Below are 9,906 nucleotides of genomic sequence, written 5' to 3' on the forward strand. Positions count from 1 at the left end.
TCAGCCCTCAGAGGACCACAGGCATTTAGATAAACTTCCCAAGCCCTGTGCACTTCTGAACATGCTCAGGGTCGTTTCCCATGGCTTCCCACCATTGGACTGCGTGGGTGGACACAGTACACGTCTCCGAAGGCTCAGGAAACTGGCCCTGGTTGGGGTCCCTGCCCCTGTGCCCTCGGACAGAGGACAAAGTCAGCATCCTGAGTGGTTCCACTCAGTGTCAGCCCCTGGGCTGCAGGAGCAGGACAGCATACACAGGAGGCCTGGCTTAGAGGAGGGCTGGGCTTCTGGGAGCTGGAGCCTGGGCTCTGGGGCTGCTGGGGCTGCTGGGGCTGCTGGGCAAACACTGGGAATTCATCCCAGGGTGCCTTTGTGTGGAGCTGACCCCTCCCCAGGGAGGTCTGGGCTTCCCAGGCTCCTTTGCCTCCTGGAATTAGGAAAGCCAGGCTTGCTAGGTGCCTTCACTCCTCTGGCTTTTGTTCATTCTTTGTCTTTTGGAGGAGGCTGTAGTGGAGTGGAACCCAGAACCTGTGTACAGCCACATTCCCTGTGCCCCTTTTTTAAAATTTTGAGATGAATTCTTAAGTTTTCCAGACTGGGCTACAAGTCACCTTCCTCCTGCCTCGGCCTCCCCCAGTGCTGGGGTAACAATCAGGCCACCCCACTCTTGTTTCTTCAGATCCTCAGGGTCCTCCAAATCTGCTTTCACTTTCGAATCCGAATTCTGAATTCCTGAGTGCGGCTTGGAGCTCTGTTGCTGTGATAAGGACTTGCCCATCTCCTCTGCCCCCAGGCAGTCCCTGTAGGCTGGGACAACCCCGGCTCTGCTTCAGGAAACTGGTGAGCTGGGGGAGCCAAGAAGCCCCAGTGTCTCAGCCCAACAAGCACAGCTGACATAGCTCCTGCCATCATTGGGTGGGGTCCAGGCTCCCGCAGGACAAAGCCAGGTTGGCAGGCCAGGCTGGGCTAGGTGAGGCAGGGGGAGACCTGGCTCAGCCCCCCTGGGGAAGGAGCTGAGACCCAGGCAGCCGGCCCATTGGTTCCACAGCCACTGCTCTTAGATTGGAGGAAACAGGCAGGTGGCCTCACAGGGAACCGTCCAGGCCACTAGCAGCGCCGCCCAGGTCCTATTCTGTCCTCAGCTACCAGAGCTCCCTTGCACAGGCAGCATCCCTGAGTATCCCAGAATCCCTGCCACTCACCCCGGGAGACTGAAGCCTTCTCTCACCTGAGCACGTGGCCCCTGAGGGACAGGGTCCTTATCCCCCACAGTCTCCAGGATGCGCCCAGGTCACTGAGAGGGGCTGCCACACCGCAGTTAGGGTGGCTGTGCCAGGACTTGGGAGGGGAGGCAACCTGGGCAGCCCGGAATGCTGAGGGAGGCCAGGAGGTAGGGACCTTCTTAGTGGACAGAGCGCCCTCAGGGCTCAGAAACCACTGCTTAGGGGACCCTGATGGGCAGAGGGAAGAGGAAGGAGGTCCCTACTGAAGTAGAGCAGCTCTGGGCCTCTGTGATAAGAAGCAAAATTTCTGGGGGCCAGCAGTCCAGGACCCCTGGGTGAGATGTTTGCCTCTGATCTCTCCCTCCAGAGCTGCAGCATGAGCGCGCTGTGGGAGCCAGTGGCGCCTTTGCCATTCACCTCAGAAAGCTCCTGGGTCAGGACTGTCCTGAGCACAATGTCTTCTGCTCTCCTGTGAGCACCTCCTCGGCCTTGGCCATGGTCCTGCTGGGAGCCAAGGGCAGCACAGTAGCCCAGATGGTCCAGGTAGGCTGGCCTCTCCTGTCTCCTTCTGGGATGAGGCTCCTTTCTTGTTTGTCTTTGTGGTCTTTTGCGGTGGTTGCAGGACAGGGAGAGTTTCCCTAAGTAACAGCTCAAGGAAGATTCAAGATTTTCCCTGGCACTGAGTTTAGAAAATGATCCAAGCCCCACTGGCTTTGTGGTGGACAGCAGGCCTTGGGATCATCACCACGCCTGGCTTGGGAAAGGGTGGCAGTAATGACTCAGCACCATCATTTCCACGGTTCCCAAACTTTATTCATCTTGTTATTAGTGTCTGGTTTAATACACTGATGTCAGAGACTAAAATCTGTAGGGTGTTTTTTCTGCACTAGGATGTCATGCAAAATTTTCATACCTAGCTCTATATTCAGGCTTTCTTTAATTTAACATAAGGTCCTACTGAGTCCCCAAATAGACCAGTCTGACCAACTGCTTGAGATCTTCCTGCCTCTGCCTATCAGAGTGACAAGTACAGATCTGTACTAAAGTGCCTGTCTGTAATTTCTGTCTTTCAGTCAATTGAGAGTGTTTATATAGCCTCATATATACATTTTTGAAATATTAGTGTAACACTTAGTATATATATATGGACTCTGTAGAATACAGTTTTAAGAACTCTTGTTTTCATTCTGTTAATCATGTTGCACCTTTTATACCCTTATTTCATTTTAAGATTGCCACTGTGGTTACATTTGTGCACATTTTTCTTATATTTTTAGTGGTTTTAACTGTTAATTTTCTCTTGTTGCTGAGCAAAATATCTGACACTCAAAATAAAGGAAGGAAAGGGTTATTTAGCTCACAGTTTGTGGAGGTTTAAGTGTGTAATCAGCTGACTGCAAAGCAGGATGGGATGGCACAGAGGGGAACACTTCAGGCAGCAGAAGACAGTTCAAGCAGCAAAAGCAAAGCGGTGGGGGAGAGCAAGCCTCTTTCACTCTCTTATCATGTAAGCAGTCTACAGCTCCCACGGGTGGGTGTGCCTCTGGCATCATCTCTTCTTGGTGCAGGATGAGAATGTTTATAACGTGAGGCTCTGGTCCCCTGCTGAGTCATTTACTTCTAGATTTCTCAACTTGACACAGTGTATCAATCATTACACTTTTCCTTTTAAAAGAAAATTCTGTTTCTGGTGTATTGCTGGCGAGCAGGAGATGCAGGGCTTTATATCAGCTGCATTCTGAGCCTCTCTGGCCCTTTTCAATTTGCATTTTTCCCCTGAAGTCAAGAGCAGGCAGAAGAGCCACACGTTTGGCTGCCCTGTTTCCTGTCCCTCTCTGATCTCTGCACCCCTCCTCACCAGCAACACTTCTGTAGGGTTCAGTACTCAGTTAAAGTAAAGCTTCCTGGCCAGTGAGGTGGTGCTTGCCTGCAATCCCAGCACTCAGGAGTTGGGACAAGAGTTGGAGTCCAGCCTGGCTACTTAGTCAGATCCTTGCTTGCAAAAACAAAACCCAAAACAAATGTACAACAATAGCAAGAACAACTAGTACCTTTCCAAGGATCATTCCAAGGATACTTGAAAGAAAAAGCATATGTTTAGTAACCTCTATGTGAGACCAGAAGACCAGTCTGACAGTGCCCATCACTTCCTTTGCAGGCGCTGGGGCTGAGCTCAGTGGAGGACCCTCATGGAGGCTTCCAGTCGCTTCTCCCCCAGGTGCACAGGCCTGGTGCTCCGTACTCCCTCAGCATCGTCTACAGGCTCTTTTCAGAAGAGAGCTGCGAATTCCTGCCCGTGAGTTGAGTCTCCCAACAGGAAAAGTTGAGGTAAAATACCCGGTGGCCCAAAGCCCAATACAAAGACCCTAGAGAGCTTGGGGACCAGACAGGCAACCTCCTGTCTTCAGATGACGATGCCTCCTGAAGGGTTCCCTTTGCGATGTCCCTGTTTGAGTGGACCAGGAACTCCTCTATTCACGTCTGCTTACCCCAGACTCAGCACACCCCATCTAGAAACTGGTATCCCACATCCTAGAGCCTCCCAGTGACCTCTCCTCAGCCCTTGTCAGGTTTGAGAGAACCAGGGAACACTTAGCAGGCTTGGCAGCCCCCAACCTTTCCTGCAGCTCCCTGGCTCACCCGCCCTGTCTCTGTCCCCAGTCCTTTCAGGAGTCCTGTCTGCTCTTCTACCAGGCCGAGCTGGAGCCGCTGTCCTTCGCCAAAGCCCCAGAGAGGTCCAGGAACCACATCAACGCCTGGGTGTCCAGGAAGACTGAAGGTCAGCTGGGGGGTCCCTTCTGCAGCTCCCTCTCCCGCCTTTCCTCCTGCCCACTCCTCCCTGTTGCAGAGTGAACCATCTGTACATCCGCACCTGCTAGAGCCTTGCTATTTCTGCTACCAAAGGAGACAGCAGCAAAGCCAGGCAGTTTTCCCTTTAAGGCTCAGCACTTATTTGCCTCAGATCCTCCTATCCAGTGTTTATCACTTGTGCACACTGGAAGCAATGATAAACAGTGATGCTCTTCGGGGCTGGGGGTTTAGCTCAACAGCATAAGCGCCTGCCTTGCAAGCAGGCAGTCATGAGTTCAATCCCTGGTACTGATAAAAATGAAAAAGACAAAAAAAAAAAAAAAAAAAAACAATGATGCTCTTAGTTCATGAAAAGGCAGCCCTGGGTGTCCAGGAGCAGAGGAGGGAATCTACTAGCCCACACTGTCTTCACCAGGGACCCTTGCTGCTAGGTCTCCAGACTCCAACAATAATCTCTCTCCCTCCCCCAGCTCCTGGGAACCCCTCCCATGGCCATCAGCCACCTGCCTGCTTTGCAGTCTTCTCTGGCTACCTGTGTCACCCTGCCTCATCACTGCCCAAGGTGATCTCTGAGTGTCAGCCCAGAGGCTTAGGCCACATGCTCCATGGGACCCCGAAGGGACTGCAGTGCCCACCCAGAGCAACTCTCATGTCCTGCCTGGCCTGGTCTCCAGCCTGTCCCTTCTCATCTCTTCTCTCTTCGGGTGACTCAGCAGCCCCACACTTTCCTCCATTGGAAGGATGCTCCCCAAGTGTCCCCATGCATGAACGCCACATCTAGGCACTGTTATCCCCTTTTCAATCTGTAAGGACCCTAATTTGACGAATCTGAAAACAACCTGTTTAAATCTGCTGGATGTTGTCCTAGTGTTGGTTCATCTCATGTGTTAAAGGAACCACTCAATGTTTCTCTGCTCTTCTCCAAAGGCAAAATTTCAGAGCTGTTGGCAAAGAACTCCACTGATGAGGAGAGCAGGCTGGTTCTCATTAACGCTGTGTACTTTAAAGGAAAGGGGGGCAAGCAGGTTGACAAGTCCTGCACGCGGAAAATGCCTTTTAAGGTAAACCAGGTACGGAGCTTTAAGCAGCATCATTTGATAAAGAAACTGAATAGGTGCCAGGGATTTAGCTCAACAGCCATAAACGCCTGCCTGGCAAGCTTGAGGTCATGAGTTTGATCCCTGGTACAAAAAATAAAAATACTAAATAGAAAAATTTAAATTTGCAAAGGAATAAGTAGTCCTTTGTAGCAGTATATTTATGGTTGGATTTTGAATCCCGTAATAAAAATATAGGAGTAGGAATATTTTATGGCGGTGATTTTTTTTCATCCTATTACTGTTCTTTCTGTCTTGGTGATTTCTCTTACATCTACTGCTGGAAGCTCTGTGGGAACTAAAGAGTTTCCTGTAAGTCCGGGTTGCATAGGTAGAAGCAATTCAAACCAGGTGGTAAGGTATTGTGACATATGTTTAGGATGCTGGGTAGGGTACAAGGAAAAAACTCATGAAAACATTTGCTTTTATGAACTAATGTGGAAATTAAGTAGTCATATGAATCACTGATCTTTAACTTAACAATTGTTAATCTGCTCCTTGCCATTTTCTAAAATGAAAACCAAGTGGCAAGGACCCTGTTCTTGACACTTTTAACTTCGCCTAAAGCAGAAGTTAACATAGTTTACCAAGTACTTTCATTCCTTAAAAAAACAGAAAGAATCACAAAGAGCCAAGTAGCAAAGGCAAAATTAGGAAGTTTATACATGCTAAGGTACCACTCCATTTTAAATAAACATGCAATTTATGGAAAGATTCATTTATTTTTTGTGAGAAATTTGGGGGCATCTCACAGCCGAGCAGTAGCATGTGGAAAACTCACAGCAGCCCATTCTATTTTGCTGGCCAGAACACCTCCCAAGGCCCTCCTGCCTCTGTGCACAGTCCATCTCTTTACACTCTGTGGGAGGCGTCCAATGAGGTTTCCCAGGGGTGACCCGGTCACAGACACCATTCCCACTGTGGGCCTGGGCCACAGGGGCAGCTGCTTTGGACAGGTGTCATGTTCCTGGAGGAGCCGCTGACCATGAGCCCCTCTACTCCTTCTCAGAAGGAGCAGCGGCCAGTGCAGATGATGTTCCAGGAAGGCAAGTTTCCCTGGGCCCACGTGAGTGAGGTGCGGCCCAGGTGCTAGAGCTGCCCTAAGAGGGCCAGGAGCTCACCATGCTCATGCTCCCGGATGAAGGCATGGACCTCAGCATGGTGAGACAAGGGTCAGGGCATGTATGTCTGCTGTCCTGCCCAAAGCCTCTGGTGACATCCCTGTGTCCTTTCCACCAGAGCTACACAGGCCCACAGTCCTGCCCTGGCCATCCCTCTGTCCTCTCCCCGCCTGGGATGCTTTTCACCCAAAGTCACTCAGAGTCCTGCCATGTGTGTCCAGCGCTGAGCACCCCTGGGAAGAGCAGCAGCCTGGGATGATAAGCTCAGCACCACTGATGAGCTGGGGACACAGCTCAGGACAGGAGGACACCTCATTTGTCAGGAGGAAATGACAGACGCTAGAGAGCTGCCCCAGGCAGGGCCAGGGGCCTGGAGAGTTTGATGCCCATGGGCCTTTCTCCCTGTCTCCCGTCGCTGTTTTGGGGACAATTTGCTTGGCTGCCTGGGCTGTCCTGGGATTAGATGGGCACCACTGCCTATGTGGACATTCCTCTTCATGGGCTTCCTGTGACTTTTTTCTGCCCTTTGTCCTTCCAGGGCCTTGTCTTGGGGAGCAGCAGGTGATTGGTTGGGAGGGGCTTTCCACAAGTCAGTTCAGTGTCGGTGGGCCTTGTGTGGGTCAGCAGTGGTACCACAGCGACCCTGCAGTGAGGAAAACTTATGAGCACCTGCACAGGTGTGGGTGCCAATGTGAGCCCTGGGGGAGCTGTCCCTGCACTGGTCCCCTCCACTCCTGCACCCTGCATGGTGGCAGGGACACCATCCCAGCTCAGTGTGCCTGGTCTCTGGGCTCTGCCATCTGCCTTCCCTCTGATTTAAGTCCCCCTGCCGCTCATGCTCTCAGTGTCTTTCTCCGTCCAGTTTCTCTTTTTCTCTCATTCCCTGTCCTGGTGGTTCTTTCCAGGGACTCCTTCCTGCAGGCACCTGAACCTGTCCAGCCAGGCTTAGCTAGAAGCCTCATGAGGCCCCCACTCTGCACTTTGACTACAGGCAGACCCAGTCCCCTGTGGCCCCAGGCCCCTGCCCTGGGTGGGTCAGGGCCACAGCCCTCTGTCCCTTGTATACTATGACCGGTTTGTCCCCTTCAAACTAAGCCTTGGGCACAAAACCAAAGACTCATAAAGCCCTAATCCCCCTCTGACACCTGAGCTTCAACCCGTGGCACAGATGTGGTTTGGGGTGCTGGGGATCGTATGCCTCTTTCACTTCGGGAAGCTAGACCTGGAGGTATCTCAAAAGCAAACCCATGCAAGACAAGCCCGAGAACACAACAACATTGTTGGAGGCTGCAAGGCTCAGTCCATGGTAGTCAGTACTACCCACCTGCAAGAGGAGGTCAGGTGCCCATGGAGGAACAGCTGTGGGTGCCACTGAGGTCTCAATGCTAAAGTGTAATCCTGTGTTGCAGGTGGAAAAGAGCCTCACTTCTGAGAAACTGCAAACCTGGACCAGTCCAGAGCAGATGGAGAGGACCAAAGTGGAAGTTTTCCTGAGGAGGTTCAAGCTGCAGGAGGAATATGACATGGGTGCCGTGCTGCAGGCCCTGAGAGTAGTGGATGCCTTTCACCCGGGGAAGGCCGACCTGTCCGGGACAGTGGTGGACAGTGAGCTGTGTCTGTCCAAGTTCCTGCCCAGGAGTGTGGTGGAGGTCAACGTGGAGGGCATGGAGGCCGCCCGCAGCGACAGCAGTAATGGGGGATTCCTGGGTGCTGTCTGAAATCTCTGCCTGTGTTCTGTGCTGACCACCCCTTCCTGTTCTTCATCAGACACAATGCGACCCACAGCCTGCTGTTCTGTGGCAGGTTCACATCTCCATAAGGGGTGCACCCATGTGCATGCAAGCAGTTCCTTCTGGGTCCCCAAATCTCAGCCCAAACTCCTCAAAGCAGTAAAATCTAAGTGTGGTCTGGGGGCCAAATGGCACCTGTCTGAAGCATGGGTCAGCACTGTCACACAGCACACAAGCTGGGCTCCTCCAGCACTGACCACTCACTTGTGCCACTCCACCAAGATCTTGGGACTGCAGACCTTGGTGCTGAAGGTGGGCTGCAGAGCACCCCAGAGCGGAGCCCTGGGTTATCTCTGTGACAGGCTCAGGTGCAGAAGGCTGATGAATTCAAATTTAAGCATGCTATTGTTGGGAGTGAAGGTGTGATGGGAGGTCACAGCTGTGGGGCTGGCATCTCTGTGGGAGTCGGGGCATCTCACCCTGTTTTGGGGGCCGGCTGTGGCACATCAGGGGAAGTGGCAGGGTGACCCAGTGCGTCTCCAGGAAGCCCTGCTGCTTCACAGCAGCAAACTGGGGTTGCTGGAGGCTGAGGATTTCAACAAGACCAGGCTCCCTCCCTTCCTGACCTCAGCTGTCCCCCTCCCCCTCCGCAGGCCACAGCAGCAGGTCCATAGGCAGGAGCAGGACAGGGCGCCAAGGCCTGCAGAAGAGCCACTGGAGAGAGCCAGGGTGCTCACCCAGGCAAAGTGTCCCCTCTGCGGGGAGGGCAGTGGGGCAAAGGAGACCAAGGACACAGGATGCAAGGAGCTGAGGCCAGCAGGCAGCATGCCTCTCTTCTCTCAGGGAAAGGGCGAGGTCAGGGCTTCTGACTCTCCTAGCCTCTTGATTCAGCCCTTAGGATCCACAGTCTGGCTGGACCAGGTGGCCTGGGATTTGCACCTCTGGCTGTCTGAGGGGTACGCTGAACTCTTCCATACACACACAGCCTCTGCTCAGTGTTCCTGAGCCCCTAGGCTGGGAATGTGGGCTGCAGACCTCAGCCCATTTAGATGCAGAGGGAAGTGCAGGCTGATGGACTTGAGCTTGGCATGGAGACCCTGGGTCAAGTGACTCAGCCTGGAGGGGCCACCCTGACCTTCCCTGGCTGGCAGTGGAGCCTGAGCAGCACAGAGCACACACAGAATGAGCACACTGCACATTGTTCTGAAAACACAGCCAAAAGGTCTATGTTCACTGAACACAAACACGGTCACACACAAACTCACACCACGCTGAATATATAGCACATCCCAACTAGGACAGCTGGAAATAAAGAACACAATGACAACTGAAAATACTGCTTCACTGTGAAATTTATTTGTTGCACAAACAGCTCACAACACCATGTTGTGCCCCTGAAAACAGCTAAGAGAGTCGCCTTTACCTGCTGTCAGCAGATAGAGGAGCTATTCGGGCTGGTGTGCATGTTTCTGGGCTTGAGCTAGCCATTCCCCATGTGAAGTTGTATCACAGCTCAACTGAGTCGCAACAAATACCACAATCTGGACTTGTCCATGAAAACAGGAGTTAGAGGGGAATCCTGGTGATGAGCTGCCAGTTTGCTGTTAATTCAAGTGTAAAGGCAATTTGAATGTGAAGGAAATTTTAAAACATTTATTTCTTGTACTATTCAAGGAGAGGACTGGGAAGGGCAATCTGTTCACATAATTAAAAACCTAGAAAATTCAGCTAGGCCTGGACATCCCCCACCAGCTGCAATTTGTAAGATGAATATAACTCTGGCCATGCTTTTATTATGCAGCTTGCTTTCAAGATCTCCAGGACACACTGGCTCACTTAGTAGAGAGGATCACTGATTCTTCCTCTAGATGCAATCCTGACCTCCCCACTTCTTACACAGCGGTACCCCATTAGCCTACTCAGA

The 9,906-nt window shown here is 52.2% G+C and overlaps 1 pseudogene; it reads left to right on the forward strand.

Moving 5' to 3' along the window:
- Positions 1-9,304, forward strand: part of LOC100714388 (serpin B9-like) — a 28,571-nt pseudogene extending 19,267 nt beyond the window's left edge.
- The last annotated feature ends 602 nt before the right edge of the window (positions 9,305-9,906 follow it).

This window comes from Cavia porcellus, unplaced genomic scaffold (genome assembly GCF_034190915.1).
Source record: "Cavia porcellus strain 051 isolate PalLab524CR breed Dunkin Hartley unplaced genomic scaffold, mCavPor4.1 scaffold_13, whole genome shotgun sequence".
In the NCBI taxonomy this organism is placed as follows: domain Eukaryota; kingdom Metazoa; phylum Chordata; class Mammalia; order Rodentia; family Caviidae; genus Cavia; species Cavia porcellus.